The 24810-nt window shown below is 53.7% G+C and overlaps 7 non-coding genes across 7 annotated transcripts; all 7 read left to right on the top strand.

Moving 5' to 3' along the window:
• The first annotated feature begins 828 nt into the window (after positions 1-828).
• Positions 829-947, top strand: LOC138553907 (5S ribosomal RNA). The gene has a single exon (XR_011297210.1). It is a non-coding gene; the product is annotated as a 5S ribosomal RNA (ribosomal RNA).
• A 2464-nt stretch (positions 948-3411) lies between these two features.
• On the top strand, positions 3412-3530 carry LOC138553908 (5S ribosomal RNA). The gene has a single exon (XR_011297211.1). It is a non-coding gene; the product is annotated as a 5S ribosomal RNA (ribosomal RNA).
• Positions 3531-7623: 4093 nt separating this feature from the next.
• On the top strand, positions 7624-7742 carry LOC138553909 (5S ribosomal RNA). The gene has a single exon (XR_011297212.1). It is a non-coding gene; the product is annotated as a 5S ribosomal RNA (ribosomal RNA).
• Positions 7743-11803: 4061 nt separating this feature from the next.
• On the top strand, positions 11804-11922 carry LOC138553910 (5S ribosomal RNA). The gene has a single exon (XR_011297213.1). It is a non-coding gene; the product is annotated as a 5S ribosomal RNA (ribosomal RNA).
• Positions 11923-16995: 5073 nt separating this feature from the next.
• LOC138553911 (5S ribosomal RNA) lies at positions 16996-17114 on the top strand. Its single transcript, XR_011297214.1, has one exon. It is a non-coding gene; the product is annotated as a 5S ribosomal RNA (ribosomal RNA).
• Positions 17115-21207: 4093 nt separating this feature from the next.
• Positions 21208-21326, top strand: LOC138553912 (5S ribosomal RNA). Its single transcript, XR_011297215.1, has one exon. It is a non-coding gene; the product is annotated as a 5S ribosomal RNA (ribosomal RNA).
• Positions 21327-24114: 2788 nt separating this feature from the next.
• Positions 24115-24233, top strand: LOC138553913 (5S ribosomal RNA). The gene has a single exon (XR_011297216.1). It is a non-coding gene; the product is annotated as a 5S ribosomal RNA (ribosomal RNA).
• Positions 24234-24810: the final 577 nt, after the last annotated feature.

A 24810-nucleotide genomic window follows, 5' to 3' on the forward strand; every position in this document is an offset into this window, starting at 1 on the left:
GTAGAGAGTCAGCCTTCAGCTGATGGCTGCCTGGGCTGGGCTGGGCTGGTCTGGGGGCCTCAGCTGCTGTTACTGGGCATGCTTCTTTCCTGGACTTGTAGGCCACCAGCCGGAGAAGGTAAGGGCCTCAACCAACATCGCCCTCTGCCTTTCAAAGAGTCGAGGAGACCCCAGCAGGAAAATTGTGTGTGTGTTTATTTCTTCTTTTTTAGAGGTGCTTTCTATTTTTGTAAGGAACCGACGCCTGGGTGAGTGCTAGTGTGGCGTGAGTTAAATTTACAGGCATCTTCTTTGCAAACTTTTGCCAAACCAATTTGGGGCAGCAGTGGGGTAGAGAGTCAGCCTTAAGCTGATGCCTGCCTGGGCTGGGCTGGGGGCCTCAGCTGCTGTTACTGGGCCTGCTTCTTTCCTGGACTTGTAGGCCGCCAGCCCGAGAAGGTAAGGCCTCAACCAACATCGCCCTCTGCCTTCCAAAGAGTCGAGGAGACCCCAGCAGGAAAATTGTGTGTGTGTTTATTTCCATCTTTCTTTCCGAGTTTTTTTTTAAAGTTTTGTAAGGAACGGATGCTTGGGTGAGTGAGTGCAAGTGTGGCTTGGCCTGAATTTACAGACACTTTCTTTGCAAACATGAGTAGGCAAGTGGGTATTTCAAAAGTGGGTGCATGGAGCCGCTCGTTGCTTTTCCAAGCTGGCAGCTGTGGCTCCTGAGCTTGAGGCAAAAAGAAGGGCAGAAGCACACTGCAGAGGACAGCGTTCAGCCTTGCAAGAGGGCAGTGGACGTCGGAGGAGCCGACACAGCACAAGAGGCTCGGAATCGGCGCACTCTTCGCCTACGGCCATACCACCCTGAATGCGCCCGATCTCGTCCGATCTCGGAAGCTAAGCAGGGTCGGGCCTGGTTAGTACTTGGATGGGAGACCGCCTGGGAATACCAGGTGCTGTAGGCATTTTGCTACTCTGTGCCCGATAGGCGGCGTTCGTCTTCCCCGTCTTGAACTACATTTTTCCTCCATTCCGCTTTTAATTTTAACAAACACGGCGCGTGAAAAAGGCACAGGGGCAGACAGCAGCCCTCGCTCCAATGCAGAGCCCCGTCAGAGGCGGACACGTTGTCGCCAAACTAACTTGGAGCAGCAGGAGACTGAAGCCAGGGCAGCAGCTCGCCGCCTCGGGTGGGTGGATGCAGCCAGAAAGGGCCACTCGTGTCCCTGGCAAAGCACCTCCAGCGTCTCCCCGTTTTCTCTCCAGTGGACGCGCAAGGCCCCCTACAGCTAGGGGAGGCAAGTGGATGGGCCTCATCTGCATATGTGGGCTCTAGAGGAAGAGTGCACCCTGGGAGACAAGGGGACACTTGGAGCGGGAAGTGCTCACGGGGGAGAAGTGCCTACAAGAGGCAGGAAGGGAGGGAGGCCACATCATGCCTCTCCATAGCCAGGCCTCTGGATGATGGGGCAGAAGCGGCCGTCACCCTAAGCTTCCTAGAAGTCCCAGCTGGGCCCCATGCTACCTAATATCTCGCCTGATCGAGCCTGGTCGAGCACTGGTCGAGCCTTCAGCCAAGGGACACAGGAGCCAAGGGGTCTGGCCTCGAGCCTTCAACCGAGGGACCCAGGAGCCCAGGGTCTGGCCTCAGTGCTTCCCAAGTCGGCCTTCAGCTGAAGCCTGCCTGGGCTGGGAGCCTCAGCTGCTGTTCCTGGGTGTGCTTCTTTCCTGCATGTGAAGGCCACCAGCGGCGAAGGTTGCCCTCCGCCTTCCAAGGAGTCGAGGGGATAGAAGCAGGAAAATTGTGTGTGTGTTTATTTCTTCTTTTTTAGAGATTCTTTCTATTTTTGTAAGGAACTGACGCCTGGGTGAGTGCTAGTGTGGCTTGAGGTGAATTTACGGGCAGCTTCTTTGCAAACTTTTGCCAAACCAACTTGGAGCAGCACTGGGGTAGAGAGTCAGCCTTCCGCTGATGCCTGCCTAGGCGTGGCTGGGCTGGGGGCCTCAGCTGCTGTTACTGGGCCTGCTTCTTTCCTGGTCTTGTAGGCCGCCAGCCAGAGAAGGTAAGGGCTTCAACCAACATCGCCCTCTGCCTTCCAAAGAGTCGAGGAGACCGCAGCAGGAAAATTGTGTGTGTGTTTATTTCTTCTTTTTTAGAGGTGCTTTCTATTTTTGTAAGGAACCGACGCCTGGGTGAGTGCTAGTGTGGCGTGAGTTAAATTTACAGGCATCTTCTTTGCAAACTTTTGCCAAACCAATTTGGGGCAGCAGTGGGGTAGAGAGTCAGCCTTAAGCTGATGCCTGCCTAGGCGTGGCTGGGCTGGGGGCCTCAGCTGCTGTTACTGGGCCTGCTTCTTTCCTGGTCTTGTAGGCCGCCAGCCAGAGAAGGTAAGGGCTTCAACCAACATCGCCCTCTGCCTTCCAAAGAGTCGAGGAGACCGCAGCAGGAAAATTGTGTGTGTGTTTATTTCTTCTTTTTTTAGAGGTGCTTTCTATTTTTGTAAGGAACCGACGCCTGGGTGAGTGCTAGTGTGGCGTGAGTTACATTTACAGGCATCTTCTTTGCAAAATTTTGCCAAACCAACTTGGACCAGCACTGGGGTAGAGAGTCAGCCTTCAGCTGATGGCTGCCTGGGCTGGGCTGGGCTGGTCTGGGGGCCTCAGCTGCTGTTACTGGGCATGCTTCTTTCCTGGACTTGTAGGCCACCAGCCGGAGAAGGTAAGGGCCTCAACCAACATCGCCCTCTGCCTTTCAAAGAGTCGAGGAGACCCCAGCAGGAAAATTGTGTGTGTGTTTATTTCTTCTTTTTTAGAGGTGCTTTCTATTTTTGTAAGGAACCGACGCCTGGGTGAGTGCTAGTGTGGCGTGAGTTAAATTTACAGGCATCTTCTTTGCAAACTTTTGCCAAACCAATTTGGGGCAGCAGTGGGGTAGAGAGTCAGCCTTAAGCTGATGCCTGCCTGGGCTGGGCTGGGGGCCTCAGCTGCTGTTACTGGGCCTGCTTCTTTCCTGGACTTGTAGGCCGCCAGCCCGAGAAGGTAAGGCCTCAACCAACATCGCCCTCTGCCTTCCAAAGAGTCGAGGAGACCCCAGCAGGAAAATTGTGTGTGTGTTTATTTCCATCTTTCTTTCCGAGTTTTTTTTTAAAGTTTTGTAAGGAACGGATGCTTGGGTGAGTGAGTGCAAGTGTGGCTTGGCCTGAATTTACAGACACTTTCTTTGCAAACATGAGTAGGCAAGTGGGTATTTCAAAAGTGGGTGCATGGAGCCGCTCGTTGCTTTTCCAAGCTGGCAGCTGTGGCTCCTGAGCTTGAGGCAAAAAGAAGGGCAGAAGCACACTGCAGAGGACAGCGTTCAGCCTTGCAAGAGGGCAGTGGACGTCGGAGGAGCCGACACAGCACAAGAGGCTCGGAATCGGCGCACTCTTCGCCTACGGCCATACCACCCTGAATGCGCCCGATCTCGTCCGATCTCGGAAGCTAAGCAGGGTCGGGCCTGGTTAGTACTTGGATGGGAGACCGCCTGGGAATACCAGGTGCTGTAGGCATTTTGCTACTCTGTGCCCGATAGGCGGCGTTCGTCTTCCCCGTCTTGAACTACATTTTTCCTCCATTCCGCTTTTAATTTTAACAAACACGGCGCGTGAAAAAGGCACAGGGGCAGACAGCAGCCCTCGCTCCAATGCAGAGCCCCGTCAGAGGCGGACACGTTGTCGCCAAACTAACTTGGAGCAGCAGGAGACTGAAGCCAGGGCAGCAGCTCGCCGCCTCGGGTGGGTGGATGCAGCCAGAAAGGGCCACTCGTGTCCCTGGCAAAGCACCTCCAGCGTCTCCCCGTTTTCTCTCCAGTGGACGCGCAAGGCCCCCTACAGCTAGGGGAGGCAAGTGGATGGGCCTCATCTGCATATGTGGGCTCTAGAGGAAGAGTGCACCCTGGGAGACAAGGGGACACCTGGAGCGGGAAGTGCTCACGGGGGAGAAGTGCCTACAAGAGGCAGGAAGGGAGGGAGGCCACATCATGCCTCTCCATAGCCAGGCCTCTGGATGATGGGGCAGAAGCGGCCGTCACCCTAAGCTTCCTAGAAGTCCCAGCTGGGCCCCATGCTACCTAATATCTCGCCTGATCGAGCCTGGTCGAGCACTGGTCGAGCCTTCAGCCAAGGGACACAGGAGCCAAGGGGTCTGGCCTCGAGCCTTCAACCGAGGGACCCAGGAGCCCAGGGTCTGGCCTCAGTGCTTCCCAAGTCGGCCTTCAGCTGAAGCCTGCCTGGGCTGGGAGCCTCAGCTGCTGTTCCTGGGTGTGCTTCTTTCCTGCATGTGAAGGCCACCAGCGGCGAAGGTTGCCCTCCGCCTTCCAAGGAGTCGAGGGGATAGAAGCAGGAAAATTGTGTGTGTGTTTATTTCTTCTTTTTTAGAGATTCTTTCTATTTTTGTAAGGAACTGACGCCTGGGTGAGTGCTAGTGTGGCTTGAGGTGAATTTACGGGCAGCTTCTTTGCAAACTTTTGCCAAACCAACTTGGAGCAGCACTGGGGTAGAGAGTCAGCCTTCCGCTGATGCCTGCCTAGGCGTGGCTGGGCTGGGGGCCTCAGCTGCTGTTACTGGGCCTGCTTCTTTCCTGGTCTTGTAGGCCGCCAGCCAGAGAAGGTAAGGGCTTCAACCAACATCGCCCTCTGCCTTCCAAAGAGTCGAGGAGACCGCAGCAGGAAAATTGTGTGTGTGTTTATTTCTTCTTTTTTAGAGGTGCTTTCTATTTTTGTAAGGAACCGACGCCTGGGTGAGTGCTAGTGTGGCGTGAGTTAAATTTACAGGCATCTTCTTTGCAAACTTTTGCCAAACCAATTTGGGGCAGCAGTGGGGTAGAGAGTCAGCCTTAAGCTGATGCCTGCCTAGGCGTGGCTGGGCTGGGGGCCTCAGCTGCTGTTACTGGGCCTGCTTCTTTCCTGGTCTTGTAGGCCGCCAGCCAGAGAAGGTAAGGGCTTCAACCAACATCGCCCTCTGCCTTCCAAAGAGTCGAGGAGACCGCAGCAGGAAAATTGTGTGTGTGTTTATTTCTTCTTTTTTTAGAGGTGCTTTCTATTTTTGTAAGGAACCGACGCCTGGGTGAGTGCTAGTGTGGCGTGAGTTACATTTACAGGCATCTTCTTTGCAAAATTTTGCCAAACCAACTTGGACCAGCACTGGGGTAGAGAGTCAGCCTTCAGCTGATGGCTGCCTGGGCTGGGCTGGGCTGGTCTGGGGGCCTCAGCTGCTGTTACTGGGCATGCTTCTTTCCTGGACTTGTAGGCCACCAGCCGGAGAAGGTAAGGGCCTCAACCAACATCGCCCTCTGCCTTTCAAAGAGTCGAGGAGACCCCAGCAGGAAAATTGTGTGTGTGTTTATTTCTTCTTTTTTAGAGGTGCTTTCTATTTTTGTAAGGAACCGACGCCTGGGTGAGTGCTAGTGTGGCGTGAGTTAAATTTACAGGCATCTTCTTTGCAAACTTTTGCCAAACCAATTTGGGGCAGCAGTGGGGTAGAGAGTCAGCCTTAAGCTGATGCCTGCCTGGGCTGGGCTGGGCTGGGGGCCTCAGCTGCTGTTACTGGGCCTGCTTCTTTCCTGGACTTGTAGGCCGCCAGCCCGAGAAGGTAAGGCCTCAACCAACATCGCCCTCTGCCTTCCAAAGAGTCGAGGGGATAGAAGCAGGAAAATTGTGTGTGTGTTTATTTCTTCTTTTTTAGAGATTCTTTCTATTTTTGTAAGGAACTGACGACTGGGTGAGTGCTAGTGTGGCTTGAGGTGAATTTACGGGCAGCTTCTTTGCAAACTTTTGCCAAACCAACTTGGAGCAGCACTGGGGTAGAGAGTCAGCCTTCCGCTGATGCCTGCCTAGGCGTGGCTGGGCTGGGGGCCTCAGCTGCTGTTACTGGGCCTGCTTCTTTCCTGGTCTTGTAGGCCGCCAGCCAGAGAAGGTAAGGGCTTCAACCAACATCGCCCTCTGCCTTCCAAAGAGTCGAGGAGACCGCAGCAGGAAAATTGTGTGTGTGTTTATTTCTTCTTTTTTAGAGGTGCTTTCTATTTTTGTAAGGAACCGACGCCTGGGTGAGTGCTAGTGTGGCGTGAGTTAAATTTACAGGCATCTTCTTTGCAAACTTTTGCCAAACCAATTTGGGGCAGCAGTGGGGTAGAGAGTCAGCCTTAAGCTGATGCCTGCCTGGGCTGGGCTGGGCTGGGGGCCTCAGCTGCTGTTACTGGGCCTGCTTCTTTCCTGGACTTGTAGGCCGCCAGCCCGAGAAGGTAAGGCCTCAACCAACATCGCCCTCTGCCTTCCAAAGAGTCGAGGGAATAGAAGCAGGAAAATTGTGTGTGTGTTTATTTCTTCTTTTTTAGAGATTCTTTCTATTTTTGTAAGGAACTGACGACTGGGTGAGTGCTAGTGTGGCTTGAGGTGAATTTACGGGCAGCTTCTTTGCAAACTTTTGCCAAACCAACTTGGAGCAGCACTGGGGTAGAGAGTCAGCCTTCCGCTGATGCCTGCCTAGGCGTGGCTGGGCTGGGGGCCTCAGCTGCTGTTACTGGCCCTGCTTCTTTCCTGGTCTTGTAGGCCGCCAGCCAGAGAAGGTAAGGGCTTCAACCAACATCGCCCTCTGCCTTCCAAAGAGTCGAGGAGACCGCAGCAGGAAAATTGTGTGTGTGTTTATTTCTTCTTTTTTTAGAGGTGCTTTCTATTTTTGTAAGGAACCGACGCCTGGGTGAGTGCTAGTGTGGCGTGAGTTACATTTACAGGCATCTTCTTTGCAAAATTTTGCCAAACCAACTTGGACCAGCACTGGGGTAGAGAGTCAGCCTTCAGCTGATGGCTGCCTGGGCTGGGCTGGGCTGGTCTGGGGGCCTCAGCTGCTGTTACTGGGCATGCTTCTTTCCTGGACTTGTAGGCCACCAGCCGGAGAAGGTAAGGGCCTCAACCAACATCGCCCTCTGCCTTTCAAAGAGTCGAGGAGACCCCAGCAGGAAAATTGTGTGTGTGTTTATTTCTTCTTTTTTAGAGGTGCTTTCTATTTTTGTAAGGAACCGACGCCTGGGTGAGTGCTAGTGTGGCGTGAGTTAAATTTACAGGCATCTTCTTTGCAAACTTTTGCCAAACCAATTTGGGGCAGCAGTGGGGTAGAGAGTCAGCCTTAAGCTGATGCCTGCCTGGGCTGGGCTGGGGGCCTCAGCTGCTGTTACTGGGCCTGCTTCTTTCCTGGACTTGTAGGCCGCCAGCCCGAGAAGGTAAGGCCTCAACCAACATCGCCCTCTGCCTTCCAAAGAGTCGAGGAGACCCCAGCAGGAAAATTGTGTGTGTGTTTATTTCCATCTTTCTTTCCGAGTTTTTTTTTAAAGTTTTGTAAGGAACGGATGCTTGGGTGAGTGAGTGCAAGTGTGGCTTGGCCTGAATTTACAGACACTTTCTTTGCAAACATGAGTAGGCAAGTGGGTATTTCAAAAGTGGGTGCATGGAGCCGCTCGTTGCTTTTCCAAGCTGGCAGCTGTGGCTCCTGAGCTTGAGGCAAAAAGAAGGGCAGAAGCACACTGCAGAGGACAGCGTTCAGCCTTGCAAGAGGGCAGTGGACGTCGGAGGAGCCGACACAGCACAAGAGGCTCGGAATCGGCGCACTCTTCGCCTACGGCCATACCACCCTGAATGCGCCCGATCTCGTCCGATCTCGGAAGCTAAGCAGGGTCGGGCCTGGTTAGTACTTGGATGGGAGACCGCCTGGGAATACCAGGTGCTGTAGGCATTTTGCTACTCTGTGCCCGATAGGCGGCGTTCGTCTTCCCCGTCTTGAACTACATTTTTCCTCCATTCCGCTTTTAATTTTAACAAACACGGCGCGTGAAAAAGGCACAGGGGCAGACAGCAGCCCTCGCTCCAATGCAGAGCCCCGTCAGAGGCGGACACGTTGTCGCCAAACTAACTTGGAGCAGCAGGAGACTGAAGCCAGGGCAGCAGCTCGCCGCCTCGGGTGGGTGGATGCAGCCAGAAAGGGCCACTCGTGTCCCTGGCAAAGCACCTCCAGCGTCTCCCCGTTTTCTCTCCAGTGGACGCGCAAGGCCCCCTACAGCTAGGGGAGGCAAGTGGATGGGCCTCATCTGCATATGTGGGCTCTAGAGGAAGAGTGCACCCTGGGAGACAAGGGGACACTTGGAGCGGGAAGTGCTCACGGGGGAGAAGTGCCTACAAGAGGCAGGAAGGGAGGGAGGCCACATCATGCCTCTCCATAGCCAGGCCTCTGGATGATGGGGCAGAAGCGGCCGTCACCCTAAGCTTCCTAGAAGTCCCAGCTGGGCCCCATGCTACCTAATATCTCGCCTGATCGAGCCTGGTCGAGCACTGGTCGAGCCTTCAGCCAAGGGACACAGGAGCCAAGGGGTCTGGCCTCGAGCCTTCAACCGAGGGACCCAGGAGCCCAGGGTCTGGCCTCAGTGCTTCCCAAGTCGGCCTTCAGCTGAAGCTGGGTGTGCTTCTTTCCTGCATGTGAAGGCCACCAGCGGCGAAGGTTGCCCTCCGCCTTCCAAGGAGTCGAGGGGATAGAAGCAGGAAAATTGTGTGTGTGTTTATTTCTTCTTTTTTAGAGATTCTTTCTATTTTTGTAAGGAACTGACGCCTGGGTGAGTGCTAGTGTGGCTTGAGGTGAATTTACGGGCAGCTTCTTTGCAAACTTTTGCCAAACCAACTTGGAGCAGCACTGGGGTAGAGAGTCAGCATTCCGCTGATGCCTGCCTAGGCGTGGCTGGGCTGGGGGCCTCAGCTGCTGTTACTGGGCCTGCTTCTTTCCTGGTCTTGTAGGCCGCCAGCCAGAGAAGGTAAGGGCTTCAACCAACATCGCCCTCTGCCTTCCAAAGAGTCGAGGAGACCGCAGCAGGAAAATTGTGTGTGTGTTTATTTCTTCTTTTTTAGAGGTGCTTTCTATTTTTGTAAGGAACCGACGCCTGGGTGAGTGCTAGTGTGGCGTGAGTTAAATTTACAGGCATCTTCTTTGCAAACTTTTGCCAAACCAATTTGGGGCAGCAGTGGGGTAGAGAGTCAGCCTTAAGCTGATGCCTGCCTAGGCGTGGCTGGGCTGGGGGCCTCAGCTGCTGTTACTGGGCCTGCTTCTTTCCTGGTCTTGTAGGCCGCCAGCCAGAGAAGGTAAGGGCTTCAACCAACATCGCCCTCTGCCTTCCAAAGAGTCGAGGAGACCGCAGCAGGAAAATTGTGTGTGTGTTTATTTCTTCTTTTTTTAGAGGTGCTTTCTATTTTTGTAAGGAACCGACGCCTGGGTGAGTGCTAGTGTGGCGTGAGTTACATTTACAGGCATCTTCTTTGCAAAATTTTGCCAAACCAACTTGGACCAGCACTGGGGTAGAGAGTCAGCCTTCAGCTGATGGCTGCCTGGGCTGGGCTGGGCTGGTCTGGGGGCCTCAGCTGCTGTTACTGGGCATGCTTCTTTCCTGGACTTGTAGGCCACCAGCCGGAGAAGGTAAGGGCCTCAACCAACATCGCCCTCTGCCTTTCAAAGAGTCGAGGAGACCCCAGCAGGAAAATTGTGTGTGTGTTTATTTCTTCTTTTTTAGAGGTGCTTTCTATTTTTGTAAGGAACCGACGCCTGGGTGAGTGCTAGTGTGGCGTGAGTTAAATTTACAGGCATCTTCTTTGCAAACTTTTGCCAAACCAATTTGGGGCAGCAGTGGGGTAGAGAGTCAGCCTTAAGCTGATGCCTGCCTGGGCTGGGCTGGGCTGGGGGCCTCAGCTGCTGTTACTGGGCCTGCTTCTTTCCTGGACTTGTAGGCCGCCAGCCCGAGAAGGTAAGGCCTCAACCAACATCGCCCTCTGCCTTCCAAAGAGTCGAGGGGATAGAAGCAGGAAAATTGTGTGTGTGTTTATTTCTTCTTTTTTAGAGATTCTTTCTATTTTTGTAAGGAACTGACGACTGGGTGAGTGCTAGTGTGGCTTGAGGTGAATTTACGGGCAGCTTCTTTGCAAACTTTTGCCAAACCAACTTGGAGCAGCACTGGGGTAGAGAGTCAGCCTTCCGCTGATGCCTGCCTAGGCGTGGCTGGGCTGGGGGCCTCAGCTGCTGTTACTGGGCCTGCTTCTTTCCTGGTCTTGTAGGCCGCCAGCCAGAGAAGGTAAGGGCTTCAACCAACATCGCCCTCTGCCTTCCAAAGAGTCGAGGAGACCGCAGCAGGAAAATTGTGTGTGTGTTTATTTCTTCTTTTTTAGAGGTGCTTTCTATTTTTGTAAGGAACCGACGCCTGGGTGAGTGCTAGTGTGGCGTGAGTTAAATTTACAGGCATCTTCTTTGCAAACTTTTGCCAAACCAATTTGGGGCAGCAGTGGGGTAGAGAGTCAGCCTTAAGCTGATGCCTGCCTGGGCTGGGCTGGGCTGGGGGCCTCAGCTGCTGTTACTGGGCCTGCTTCTTTCCTGGACTTGTAGGCCGCCAGCCCGAGAAGGTAAGGCCTCAACCAACATCGCCCTCTGCCTTCCAAAGAGTCGAGGGAATAGAAGCAGGAAAATTGTGTGTGTGTTTATTTCTTCTTTTTTAGAGATTCTTTCTATTTTTGTAAGGAACTGACGACTGGGTGAGTGCTAGTGTGGCTTGAGGTGAATTTACGGGCAGCTTCTTTGCAAACTTTTGCCAAACCAACTTGGAGCAGCACTGGGGTAGAGAGTCAGCCTTCCGCTGATGCCTGCCTAGGCGTGGCTGGGCTGGGGGCCTCAGCTGCTGTTACTGGCCCTGCTTCTTTCCTGGTCTTGTAGGCCGCCAGCCAGAGAAGGTAAGGGCTTCAACCAACATCGCCCTCTGCCTTCCAAAGAGTCGAGGAGACCGCAGCAGGAAAATTGTGTGTGTGTTTATTTCTTCTTTTTTTAGAGGTGCTTTCTATTTTTGTAAGGAACCGACGCCTGGGTGAGTGCTAGTGTGGCGTGAGTTACATTTACAGGCATCTTCTTTGCAAAATTTTGCCAAACCAACTTGGACCAGCACTGGGGTAGAGAGTCAGCCTTCAGCTGATGGCTGCCTGGGCTGGGCTGGGCTGGTCTGGGGGCCTCAGCTGCTGTTACTGGGCATGCTTCTTTCCTGGACTTGTAGGCCACCAGCCGGAGAAGGTAAGGGCCTCAACCAACATCGCCCTCTGCCTTTCAAAGAGTCGAGGAGACCCCAGCAGGAAAATTGTGTGTGTGTTTATTTCTTCTTTTTTAGAGGTGCTTTCTATTTTTGTAAGGAACCGACGCCTGGGTGAGTGCTAGTGTGGCGTGAGTTAAATTTACAGGCATCTTCTTTGCAAACTTTTGCCAAACCAATTTGGGGCAGCAGTGGGGTAGAGAGTCAGCCTTAAGCTGATGCCTGCCTGGGCTGGGCTGGGGGCCTCAGCTGCTGTTACTGGGCCTGCTTCTTTCCTGGACTTGTAGGCCGCCAGCCCGAGAAGGTAAGGCCTCAACCAACATCGCCCTCTGCCTTCCAAAGAGTCGAGGAGACCCCAGCAGGAAAATTGTGTGTGTGTTTATTTCCATCTTTCTTTCCGAGTTTTTTTTTAAAGTTTTGTAAGGAACGGATGCTTGGGTGAGTGAGTGCAAGTGTGGCTTGGCCTGAATTTACAGACACTTTCTTTGCAAACATGAGTAGGCAAGTGGGTATTTCAAAAGTGGGTGCATGGAGCCGCTCGTTGCTTTTCCAAGCTGGCAGCTGTGGCTCCTGAGCTTGAGGCAAAAAGAAGGGCAGAAGCACACTGCAGAGGACAGCGTTCAGCCTTGCAAGAGGGCAGTGGACGTCGGAGGAGCCGACACAGCACAAGAGGCTCGGAATCGGCGCACTCTTCGCCTACGGCCATACCACCCTGAATGCGCCCGATCTCGTCCGATCTCGGAAGCTAAGCAGGGTCGGGCCTGGTTAGTACTTGGATGGGAGACCGCCTGGGAATACCAGGTGCTGTAGGCATTTTGCTACTCTGTGCCCGATAGGCGGCGTTCGTCTTCCCCGTCTTGAACTACATTTTTCCTCCATTCCGCTTTTAATTTTAACAAACACGGCGCGTGAAAAAGGCACAGGGGCAGACAGCAGCCCTCGCTCCAATGCAGAGCCCCGTCAGAGGCGGACACGTTGTCGCCAAACTAACTTGGAGCAGCAGGAGACTGAAGCCAGGGCAGCAGCTCGCCGCCTCGGGTGGGTGGATGCAGCCAGAAAGGGCCACTCGTGTCCCTGGCAAAGCACCTCCAGCGTCTCCCCGTTTTCTCTCCAGTGGACGCGCAAGGCCCCCTACAGCTAGGGGAGGCAAGTGGATGGGCCTCATCTGCATATGTGGGCTCTAGAGGAAGAGTGCACCCTGGGAGACAAGGGGACACTTGGAGCGGGAAGTGCTCACGGGGGAGAAGTGCCTACAAGAGGCAGGAAGGGAGGGAGGCCACATCATGCCTCTCCATAGCCAGGCCTCTGGATGATGGGGCAGAAGCGGCCGTCACCCTAAGCTTCCTAGAAGTCCCAGCTGGGCCCCATGCTACCTAATATCTCGCCTGATCGAGCCTGGTCGAGCACTGGTCGAGCCTTCAGCCAAGGGACACAGGAGCCAAGGGGTCTGGCCTCGAGCCTTCAACCGAGGGACCCAGGAGCCCAGGGTCTGGCCTCAGTGCTTCCCAAGTCGGCCTTCAGCTGAAGCCTGCCTGGGCTGGGAGCCTCAGCTGCTGTTCCTGGGTGTGCTTCTTTCCTGCATGTGAAGGCCACCAGCGGCGAAGGTTGCCCTCCGCCTTCCAAGGAGTCGAGGGGATAGAAGCAGGAAAATTGTGTGTGTGTTTATTTCTTCTTTTTTAGAGATTCTTTCTATTTTTGTAAGGAACTGACGCCTGGGTGAGTGCTAGTGTGGCTTGAGGTGAATTTACGGGCAGCTTCTTTGCAAACTTTTGCCAAACCAACTTGGAGCAGCACTGGGGTAGAGAGTCAGCCTTCCGCTGATGCCTGCCTAGGCGTGGCTGGGCTGGGGGCCTCAGCTGCTGTTACTGGGCCTGCTTCTTTCCTGGTCTTGTAGGCCGCCAGCCAGAGAAGGTAAGGGCTTCAACCAACATCGCCCTCTGCCTTCCAAAGAGTCGAGGAGACCGCAGCAGGAAAATTGTGTGTGTGTTTATTTCTTCTTTTTTAGAGGTGCTTTCTATTTTTGTAAGGAACCGACGCCTGGGTGAGTGCTAGTGTGGCGTGAGTTAAATTTACAGGCATCTTCTTTGCAAACTTTTGCCAAACCAATTTGGGGCAGCAGTGGGGTAGAGAGTCAGCCTTAAGCTGATGCCTGCCTGGGCTGGGCTGGGCTGGGGGCCTCAGCTGCTGTTACTGGGCCTGCTTCTTTCCTGGACTTGTAGGCCGCCAGCCCGAGAAGGTAAGGCCTCAACCAACATCGCCCTCTGCCTTCCAAAGAGTCGAGGGAATAGAAGCAGGAAAATTGTGTGTGTGTTTATTTCTTCTTTTTTAGAGATTCTTTCTATTTTTGTAAGGAACTGACGACTGGGTGAGTGCTAGTGTGGCTTGAGGTGAATTTACGGGCAGCTTCTTTGCAAACTTTTGCCAAACCAACTTGGAGCAGCACTGGGGTAGAGAGTCAGCCTTCCGCTGATGCCTGCCTAGGCGTGGCTGGGCTGGGGGCCTCAGCTGCTGTTACTGGGCCTGCTTCTTTCCTGGTCTTGTAGGCCGCCAGCCAGAGAAGGTAAGGGCTTCAACCAACATCGCCCTCTGCCTTCCAAAGAGTCGAGGAGACCGCAGCAGGAAAATTGTGTGTGTGTTTATTTCTTCTTTTTTTAGAGGTGCTTTCTATTTTTGTAAGGAACCGACGCCTGGGTGAGTGCTAGTGTGGCGTGAGTTACATTTACAGGCATCTTCTTTGCAAAATTTTGCCAAACCAACTTGGACCAGCACTGGGGTAGAGAGTCAGCCTTCAGCTGATGGCTGCCTGGGCTGGGCTGGGCTGGTCTGGGGGCCTCAGCTGCTGTTACTGGGCATGCTTCTTTCCTGGACTTGTAGGCCACCAGCCGGAGAAGGTAAGGGCCTCAACCAACATCGCCCTCTGCCTTTCAAAGAGTCGAGGAGACCCCAGCAGGAAAATTGTGTGTGTGTTTATTTCTTCTTTTTTAGAGGTGCTTTCTATTTTTGTAAGGAACCGACGCCTGGGTGAGTGCTAGTGTGGCGTGAGTTAAATTTACAGGCATCTTCTTTGCAAACTTTTGCCAAACCAATTTGGGGCAGCAGTGGGGTAGAGAGTCAGCCTTAAGCTGATGCCTGCCTAGGCGTGGCTGGGCTGGGGGCCTCAGCTGCTGTTACTGGGCCTGCTTCTTTCCTGGTCTTGTAGGCCGCCAGCCAGAGAAGGTAAGGGCTTCAACCAACATCGCCCTCTGCCTTCCAAAGAGTCGAGGAGACCGCAGCAGGAAAATTGTGTGTGTGTTTATTTCTTCTTTTTTTAGAGGTGCTTTCTATTTTTGTAAGGAACCGACGCCTGGGTGAGTGCTAGTGTGGCGTGAGTTACATTTACAGGCATCTTCTTTGCAAAATTTTGCCAAACCAACTTGGACCAGCACTGGGGTAGAGAGTCAGCCTTCAGCTGATGGCTGCCTGGGCTGGGCTGGGCTGGTCTGGGGGCCTCAGCTGCTGTTACTGGGCATGCTTCTTTCCTGGACTTGTAGGCCACCAGCCGGAGAAGGTAAGGGCCTCAACCAACATCGCCCTCTGCCTTTCAAAGAGTCGAGGAGACCCCAGCAGGAAAATTGTGTGTGTGTTTATTTCTTCTTTTTTAGAGGTGCTTTCTATTTTTGTAAGGAACCGACGCCTGGGTGAGTGCTAGTGTGGCGTGAGTTAAATTTACAGGCATCTTCTTTGCAAACTTTTGCCAAACCAATTTGGGGCAGCAGTGGGGTAGAGAGTCAGCCTTAAGCTGATGCCTGCCTGGGCTGGGCTGGGCTGGGGGCCTCAGCTGCTGTTACTGGGCCTGCTTCTTTCCTGGACTTGTAGGCCGCCAGCCCGAGAAGGTAAGGCCTCAACCAACATCGCCCTCTGCCTTCCAAAGAGTCGAGGGGATAGAAGCAGGAAAATTGTGTGTGTGTTTATTTCTTCTTTTTTAGAGATTCTTTCTATTTTTGTAAGGAACTGACGACTGGGTGAGTGCTAGTGTGGCTTGAGGTGAATTTACGGGCAGCTTCTTTGCAAACTTTTGCCAAACCAACTTGGAGCAGCACTGGGGTAGAGAGTCAGCCTTCCGCTGATGCCTGCCTAGGCGTGGCTGGGCTGGGGGCCTCAGCTGCTGTTACTGGGCCTGCTTCTTTCCTGGTCTTGTAGGCCGCCAGCCAGAGAAGGTAAGGGCTTCAACCAACATCGCCCTCTGCCTTCCAAAGAGTCGAGGAGACCGCAGCAGGAAAATTGTGTGTGTGTTTATTTCTTCTTTTTTAGAGGTGCTTTCTATTTTTGTAAGGAACCGACGCCTGGGTGAGTGCTAGTGTGGCGTGAGTTAAATTTACAGGCATCTTCTTTGCAAACTTTTGCCAAACCAATTTGGGGCAGCAGTGGGGTAGAGAGTCAGCCTTAAGCTGATGCCTGCCTGGGCTGGGCTGGGCTGGGGGCCTCAGCTGCTGTTACTGGGCCTGCTTCTTTCCTGGACTTGTAGGCCGCCAGCCCGAGAAGGTAAGGCCTCAACCAACATCGCCCTCTGCCTTCCAAAGAGTCGAGGGAATAGAAGCAGGAAAATTGTGTGTGTGTTTATTTCTTCTTTTTTAGAGATTCTTTCTATTTTTGTAAGGAACTGACGACTGGGTGAGTGCTAGTGTGGCTTGAGGTGAATTTACGGGCAGCTTCTTTGCAAACTTTTGCCAAACCAACTTGGAGCAGCACTGGGGTAGAGAGTCAGCCTTCCGCTGATGCCTGCCTAGGCGTGGCTGGGCTGGGGGCCTCAGCTGCTGTTACTGGCCCTGCTTCTTTCCTGGTCTTGTAGGCCGCCAGCCAGAGAAGGTAAGGGCTTCAACCAACATCGCCCTCTGCCTTCCAAAGAGTCGAGGAGACCGCAGCAGGAAAATTGTGTGTGTGTTTATTTCTTCTTTTTTTAGAGGTGCTTTCTATTTTTGTAAGGAACCGACGCCTGGGTGAGTGCTAGTGTGGCGTGAGTTACATTTACAGGCATCTTCTTTGCAAAATTTTGCCAAACCAACTTGGACCAGCACTGGGGTAGAGAGTCAGCCTTCAGCTGATGGCTGCCTGGGCTGGGCTGGGCTGGTCTGGGGGCCTCAGCTGCTGTTACTGGGCATGCTTCTTTCCTGGACTTGTAGGCCACCAGCCGGAGAAGGTAAGGGCCTCAACCAACATCGCCCTCTGCCTTTCAAAGAGTCGAGGAGACCCCAGCAGGAAAATTGTGTGTGTGTTTATTTCTTCTTTTTTAGAGGTGCTTTCTATTTTTGTAAGGAACCGACGCCTGGGTGAGTGCTAGTGTGGCGTGAGTTAAATTTACAGGCATCTTCTTTGCAAACTTTTGCCAAACCAATTTGGGGCAGCAGTGGGGTAGAGAGTCAGCCTTAAGCTGATGCCTGCCTGGGCTGGGCTGGGGGCCTCAGCTGCTGTTACTGGGCCTGCTTCTTTCCTGGACTTGTAGGCCGCCAGCCCGAGAAGGTAAGGCCTCAACCAACATCGCCCTCTGCCTTCCAAAGAGTCGAGGAGACCCCAGCAGGAAAATTGTGTGTGTGTTTATTTCCATCTTTCTTTCCGAGTTTTTTTTTAAAGTTTTGTAAGGAACGGATGCTTGGGTGAGTGAGTGCAAGTGTGGCTTGGCCTGAATTTACAGACACTTTCTTTGCAAACATGAGTAGGCAAGTGGGTATTTCAAAAGTGGGTGCATGGAGCCGCTCGTTGCTTTTCCAAGCTGGCAGCTGTGGCTCCTGAGCTTGAGGCAAAAAGAAGGGCAGAAGCACACTGCAGAGGACAGCGTTCAGCCTTGCAAGAGGGCAGTGGACGTCGGAGGAGCCGACACAGCACAAGAGGCTCGGAATCGGCGCACTCTTCGCCTACGGCCATACCACCCTGAATGCGCCCGATCTCGTCCGATCTCGGAAGCTAAGCAGGGTCGGGCCTGGTTAGTACTTGGATGGGAGACCGCCTGGGAATACCAGGTGCTGTAGGCATTTTGCTACTCTGTGCCCGATAGGCGGCGTTCGTCTTCCCCGTCTTGAACTACATTTTTCCTCCATTCCGCTTTTAATTTTAACAAACACGGCGCGTGAAAAAGGCACAGGGGCAGACAGCAGCCCTCGCTCCAATGCAGAGCCCCGTCAGAGGCGGACACGTTGTCGCCAAACTAACTTGGAGCAGCAGGAGACTGAAGCCAGGGCAGCAGCTCGCCGCCTCGGGTGGGTGGATGCAGCCAGAAAGGGCCACTCGTGTCCCTGGCAAAGCACCTCCAGCGTCTCCCCGTTTTCTCTCCAGTGGACGCGCAAGGCCCCCTACAGCTAGGGGAGGCAAGTGGATGGGCCTCATCTGCATATGTGGGCTCTAGAGGAAGAGTGCACCCTGGGAGACAAGGGGACACTTGGAGCGGGAAGTGCTCACGGGGGAGAAGTGCCTACAAGAGGCAGGAAGGGAGGGAGGCCACATCATGCCTCTCCATAGCCAGGCCTCTGGATGATGGGGCAGAAGCGGCCGTCACCCTAAGCTTCCTAGAAGTCCCAGCTGGGCCCCATGCTACCTAATATCTCGCCTGATCGAGCCTGGTCGAGCACTGGTCGAGCCTTCAGCCAAGGGACACAGGAGCCAAGGGGTCTGGCCTCGAGCCTTCAACCGAGGGACCCAGGAGCCCAGGGTCTGGCCTCAGTGCTTCCCAAGTCGGCCTTCAGCTGAAGCCTGCCTGGGCTGGGAGCCTCAGCTGCTGTTCCTGGGTGTGCTTCTTTCCTGCATGTGAAGGCCACCAGCGGCGAAGGTTGCCCTCCGCCTTCCAAGGAGTCGAGGGGATAGAAGCAGGAAAATTGTGTGTGTGTTTATTTCTTCTTTTTTAGAGATTCTTTCTATTTTTGTAAGGAACTGACGCCTGGGTGAGTGCTAGTGTGGCTTGAGGTGAATTTACGGGCAGCTTCTTTGCAAACTTTTGCCAAACCAACTTGGAGCAGCACTGGGGTAGAGAGTCAGCATTCCGCTGATGCCTGCCTAGGCGTGGCTGGGCTGGGGGCCTCAGCTGCTGTTACTGGGCCTGCTTCTTTCCTGGTCTTGTAGGCCGCCAGCCAGAGAAGGTAAGGGCTTCAACCAACATCGCCCTCTGCCTTCCAAAGAGTCGAGGAGACCGCAGCAGGAAAATTGTGTGTGTGTTTATTTCTTCTTTTTTAGAGGTGCTTTCTATTTTTGTAAGGAACCGACGCCTGGGTGAGTGCTAGTGTGGCGTGAGTTAAATTTACAGGCATCTTCTTTGCAAACTTTTGCCAAACCAATTTGGGGCAGCAGTGGGGTAGAGAGTCAGCCTTAAGCTGATGCCTGCCTAGGCGTGGCTGGGCTGGGGGCCTCAGCTGCTGTTACTGGGCCTGCTTCTTTCCTGGTCTTGTAGGCCGCCAGCCAGAGAAGGTAAGGGCTTCAACCAACATCGCCCTCTGCCTTCCAAAGAGTCGAGGAGACCGCAGCAGGAAAATTGTGTGTGTGTTTATTTCTTCTTTTTTTAGAGGTGCTTTCTATTTTTGTAAGGAACCGACGCCTGGGTGAGTGCTAGTGTGGCGTGAGTTACATTTACAGGCATCTTCTTTGCAAAATTTTGCCAAACCAACTTGGACCAGCACTGGGGTAGAGAGTCAGCCTTCAGCTGATGGCTGCCTGGGCTGGGCTGGGCTGGTCTGGGGGCCTCAGCTGCTGTTACTGGGCATGCTTCTTTCCTGGACTTGTAGGCCACCAGCCGGAGAAGGTAAGGGCCTCAACCAACATCGCCCTCTGCCTTTCAAAGAGTCGAGGAGACCCCAGCAGGAAAATTGTGTGTGTGTTTATTTCTTCTTTTTTAGAGGTGCTTTCTATTTTTGTAAGGAACCGACGCCTGGGTGAGTGCTAGTGTGGCGTGAGTTAAATTTACAGGCATCTTCTTTGCAAACTTTTGCCAAACCAATTTGGGGCAGCAGTGGGGTAGAGAGTCAGCCTTAAGCTGATGCCTGCCTGGGCTGGGCTGGGCTGGGGGCCTCAGCTGCTGTTACTGGGCCTGCTTCTTTCCTGGACTTGTAGGCCGCCAGCCCGAGAAGGTAAGGCCTCAACCAACATCGCCCTCTGCCTTCCAAAGAGTCGAGGGGATAGAAGCAGGAAAATTGTGTGTGTGTTTATTTCTTCTTTTTTAGAGATTCTTTCTATTTTTGTAAGGAACTGACGACTGGGTGAGTGCTAGTGTGGCTTGAGGTGAATTTACGGGCAGCTTCTTTGCAAACTTTTGCCAAACCAACTTGGAGCAGCACTGGGGTAGAGAGTCAGCCTTCCGCTGATGCCTGCCTAGGCGTGGCTGGGCTGGGGGCCTCAGCTGCTGTTACTGGGCCTGCTTCTTTCCTGGTCTTGTAGGCCGCCAGCCAGAGAAGGTAAGGGCTTCAACCAACATCGCCCTCTGCCTTCCAAAGAGTCGAGGAGACCGCAGCAGGAAAATTGTGTGTGTGTTTATTTCTTCTTTTTTAGAGGTGCTTTCTATTTTTGTAAGGAACCGACGCCTGGGTGAGTGCTAGTGTGGCGTGAGTTAAATTTACAGGCATCTTCTTTGCAAACTTTTGCCAAACCAATTTGGGGCAGCAGTGGGGTAGAGAGTCAGCCTTAAGCTGATGCCTGCCTGGGCTGGGCTGGGCTGGGGGCCTCAGCTGCTGTTACTGGGCCTGCTTCTTTCCTGGACTTGTAGGCCGCCAGCCCGAGAAGGTAAGGCCTCAACCAACATCGCCCTCTGCCTTCCAAAGAGTCGAGGGAATAGAAGCAGGAAAATTGTGTGTGTGTTTATTTCTTCTTTTTTAGAGATTCTTTCTATTTTTGTAAGGAACTGACGACTGGGTGAGTGCTAGTGTGGCTTGAGGTGAATTTACGGGCAGCTTCTTTGCAAACTTTTGCCAAACCAACTTGGAGCAGCACTGGGGTAGAGAGTCAGCCTTCCGCTGATGCCTGCCTAGGCGTGGCTGGGCTGGGGGCCTCAGCTGCTGTTACTGGCCCTGCTTCTTTCCTGGTCTTGTAGGCCGCCAGCCAGAGAAGGTAAGGGCTTCAACCAACATCGCCCTCTGCCTTCCAAAGAGTCGAGGAGACCGCAGCAGGAAAATTGTGTGTGTGTTTATTTCTTCTTTTTTTAGAGGTGCTTTCTATTTTTGTAAGGAACCGACGCCTGGGTGAGTGCTAGTGTGGCGTGAGTTACATTTACAGGCATCTTCTTTGCAAAATTTTGCCAAACCAACTTGGACCAGCACTGGGGTAGAGAGTCAGCCTTCAGCTGATGGCTGCCTGGGCTGGGCTGGGCTGGTCTGGGGGCCTCAGCTGCTGTTACTGGGCATGCTTCTTTCCTGGACTTGTAGGCCACCAGCCGGAGAAGGTAAGGGCCTCAACCAACATCGCCCTCTGCCTTTCAAAGAGTCGAGGAGACCCCAGCAGGAAAATTGTGTGTGTGTTTATTTCTTCTTTTTTAGAGGTGCTTTCTATTTTTGTAAGGAACCGACGCCTGGGTGAGTGCTAGTGTGGCGTGAGTTAAATTTACAGGCATCTTCTTTGCAAACTTTTGCCAAACCAATTTGGGGCAGCAGTGGGGTAGAGAGTCAGCCTTAAGCTGATGCCTGCCTGGGCTGGGCTGGGGGCCTCAGCTGCTGTTACTGGGCCTGCTTCTTTCCTGGACTTGTAGGCCGCCAGCCCGAGAAGGTAAGGCCTCAACCAACATCGCCCTCTGCCTTCCAAAGAGTCGAGGAGACCCCAGCAGGAAAATTGTGTGTGTGTTTATTTCCATCTTTCTTTCCGAGTTTTTTTTTAAAGTTTTGTAAGGAACGGATGCTTGGGTGAGTGAGTGCAAGTGTGGCTTGGCCTGAATTTACAGACACTTTCTTTGCAAACATGAGTAGGCAAGTGGGTATTTCAAAAGTGGGTGCATGGAGCCGCTCGTTGCTTTTCCAAGCTGGCAGCTGTGGCTCCTGAGCTTGAGGCAAAAAGAAGGGCAGAAGCACACTGCAGAGGACAGCGTTCAGCCTTGCAAGAGGGCAGTGGACGTCGGAGGAGCCGACACAGCACAAGAGGCTCGGAATCGGCGCACTCTTCGCCTACGGCCATACCACCCTGAATGCGCCCGATCTCGTCCGATCTCGGAAGCTAAGCAGGGTCGGGCCTGGTTAGTACTTGGATGGGAGACCGCCTGGGAATACCAGGTGCTGTAGGCATTTTGCTACTCTGTGCCCGATAGGCGGCGTTCGTCTTCCCCGTCTTGAACTACATTTTTCCTCCATTCCGCTTTTAATTTTAACAAACACGGCGCGTGAAAAAGGCACAGGGGCAGACAGCAGCCCTCGCTCCAATGCAGAGCCCCGTCAGAGGCGGACACGTTGTCGCCAAACTAACTTGGAGCAGCAGGAGACTGAAGCCAGGGCAGCAGCTCGCCGCCTCGGGTGGGTGGATGCAGCCAGAAAGGGCCACTCGTGTCCCTGGCAAAGCACCTCCAGCGTCTCCCCGTTTTCTCTCCAGTGGACGCGCAAGGCCCCCTACAGCTAGGGGAGGCAAGTGGATGGGCCTCATCTGCATATGTGGGCTCTAGAGGAAGAGTGCACCCTGGGAGACAAGGGGACACTTGGAGCGGGAAGTGCTCACGGGGGAGAAGTGCCTACAAGAGGCAGGAAGGGAGGGAGGCCACATCATGCCTCTCCATAGCCAGGCCTCTGGATGATGGGGCAGAAGCGGCCGTCACCCTAAGCTTCCTAGAAGTCCCAGCTGGGCCCCATGCTACCTAATATCTCGCCTGATCGAGCCTGGTCGAGCACTGGTCGAGCCTTCAGCCAAGGGACACAGGAGCCAAGGGGTCTGGCCTCGAGCCTTCAACCGAGGGACCCAGGAGCCCAGGGTCTGGCCTCAGTGCTTCCCAAGTCGGCCTTCAGCTGAAGCCTGCCTGGGCTGGGAGCCTCAGCTGCTGTTCCTGGGTGTGCTTCTTTCCTGCATGTGAAGGCCACCAGCGGCGAAGGTTGCCCTCCGCCTTCCAAGGAGTCGAGGGGATAGAAGCAGGAAAATTGTGTGTGTGTTTATTTCTTCTTTTTTAGAGATTCTTTCTATTTTTGTAAGGAACTGACGCCTGGGTGAGTGCTAGTGTGGCTTGAGGTGAATTTACGGGCAGCTTCTTTGCAAACTTTTGCCAAACCAACTTGGAGCAGCACTGGGGTAGAGAGTCAGCCTTCCGCTGATGCCTGCCTAGGCGTGGCTGGGCTGGGGGCCTCAGCTGCTGTTACTGGGCCTGCTTCTTTCCTGGTCTTGTAGGCCGCCAGCCAGAGAAGGTAAGGGCTTCAACCAACATCGCCCTCTGCCTTCCAAAGAGTCGAGGAGACCGCAGCAGGAAAATTGTGTGTGTGTTTATTTCTTCTTTTTTAGAGGTGCTTTCTATTTTTGTAAGGAACCGACGCCTGGGTGAGTGCTAGTGTGGCGTGAGTTAAATTTACAGGCATCTTCTTTGCAAACTTTTGCCAAACCAATTTGGGGCAGCAGTGGGGTAGAGAGTCAGCCTTAAGCTGATGCCTGCCTGGGCTGGGCTGGGCTGGGGGCCTCAGCTGCTGTTACTGGGCCTGCTTCTTTCCTGGACTTGTAGGCCGCCAGCCCGAGAAGGTAAGGCCTCAACCAACATCGCCCTCTGCCTTCCAAAGAGTCGAGGGAATAGAAGCAGGAAAATTGTGTGTGTGTTTATTTCTTCTTTTTTAGAGATTCTTTCTATTTTTGTAAGGAACTGACGACTGGGTGAGTGCTAGTGTGGCTTGAGGTGAATTTACGGGCAGCTTCTTTGCAAACTTTTGCCAAACCAACTTGGAGCAGCACTGGGGTAGAGAGTCAGCCTTCCGCTGATGCCTGCCTAGGCGTGGCTGGGCTGGGGGCCTCAGCTGCTGTTACTGGGCCTGCTTCTTTCCTGGTCTTGTAGGCCGCCAGCCAGAGAAGGTAAGGGCTTCAACCAACATCGCCCTCTGCCTTCCAAAGAGTCGAGGAGACCGCAGCAGGAAAATTGTGTGTGTGTTTATTTCTTCTTTTTTTAGAGGTGCTTTCTATTTTTGTAAGGAACCGACGCCTGGGTGAGTGCTAGTGTGGCGTGAGTTACATTTACAGGCATCTTCTTTGCAAAATTTTGCCAAACCAACTTGGACCAGCACTGGGGTAGAGAGTCAGCCTTCAGCTGATGGCTGCCTGGGCTGGGCTGGGCTGGTCTGGGGGCCTCAGCTGCTGTTACTGGGCATGCTTCTTTCCTGGACTTGTAGGCCACCAGCCGGAGAAGGTAAGGGCCTCAACCAACATCGCCCTCTGCCTTTCAAAGAGTCGAGGAGACCCCAGCAGGAAAATTGTGTGTGTGTTTATTTCTTCTTTTTTAGAGGTGCTTTCTATTTTTGTAAGGAACCGACGCCTGGGTGAGTGCTAGTGTGGCGTGAGTTAAATTTACAGGCATCTTCTTTGCAAACTTTTGCCAAACCAATTTGGGGCAGCAGTGGGGTAGAGAGTCAGCCTTAAGCTGATGCCTGCCTGGGCTGGGCTGGGGGCCTCAGCTGCTGTTACTGGGCCTGCTTCTTTCCTGGACTTGTAGGCCGCCAGCCCGAGAAGGTAAGGCCTCAACCAACATCGCCCTCTGCCTTCCAAAGAGTCGAGGAGACCCCAGCAGGAAAATTGTGTGTGTGTTTATTTCCATCTTTCTTTCCGAGTTTTTTTTTAAAGTTTTGTAAGGAACGGATGCTTGGGTGAGTGAGTGCAAGTGTGGCTTGGCCTGAATTTACAGACACTTTCTTTGCAAACATGAGTAGGCAAGTGGGTATTTCAAAAGTGGGTGCATGGAGCCGCTCGTTGCTTTTCCAAGCTGGCAGCTGTGGCTCCTGAGCTTGAGGCAAAAAGAAGGGCAGAAGCACACTGCAGAGGACAGCGTTCAGCCTTGCAAGAGGGCAGTGGACGTCGGAGGAGCCGACACAGCACAAGAGGCTCGGAATCGGCGCACTCTTCGCCTACGGCCATACCACCCTGAATGCGCCCGATCTCGTCCGATCTCGGAAGCTAAGCAGGGTCGGGCCTGGTTAGTACTTGGATGGGAGACCGCCTGGGAATACCAGGTGCTGTAGGCATTTTGCTACTCTGTGCCCGATAGGCGGCGTTCGTCTTCCCCGTCTTGAACTACATTTTTCCTCCATTCCGCTTTTAATTTTAACAAACACGGCGCGTGAAAAAGGCACAGGGGCAGACAGCAGCCCTCGCTCCAATGCAGAGCCCCGTCAGAGGCGGACACGTTGTCGCCAAACTAACTTGGAGCAGCAGGAGACTGAAGCCAGGGCAGCAGCTCGCCGCCTCGGGTGGGTGGATGCAGCCAGAAAGGGCCACTCGTGTCCCTGGCAAAGCACCTCCAGCGTCTCCCCGTTTTCTCTCCAGTGGACGCGCAAGGCCCCCTACAGCTAGGGGAGGCAAGTGGATGGGCCTCATCTGCATATGTGGGCTCTAGAGGAAGAGTGCACCTTGGGAGACAAGGGGACACTTGGAGCGGGAAGTGCTCACGGGGGAGAAGTGCCTACAAGAGGCAGGAAGGGAGGGAGGCCACATCATGCCTCTCCATAGCCAGGCCTCTGGATGATGGGGCAGAAGCGGCCGTCACCCTAAGCTTCCTAGAAGTCCCAGCTGGGCCCCATGCTACCTAATATCTCGCCTGAT

Source organism: Ambystoma mexicanum, unplaced genomic scaffold (assembly GCF_040938575.1).
Source record: "Ambystoma mexicanum isolate Mex_15411 unplaced genomic scaffold, UKY_AmexF1_1 Mex_scaf141, whole genome shotgun sequence".
Classification (NCBI taxonomy): domain Eukaryota; kingdom Metazoa; phylum Chordata; class Amphibia; order Caudata; family Ambystomatidae; genus Ambystoma; species Ambystoma mexicanum.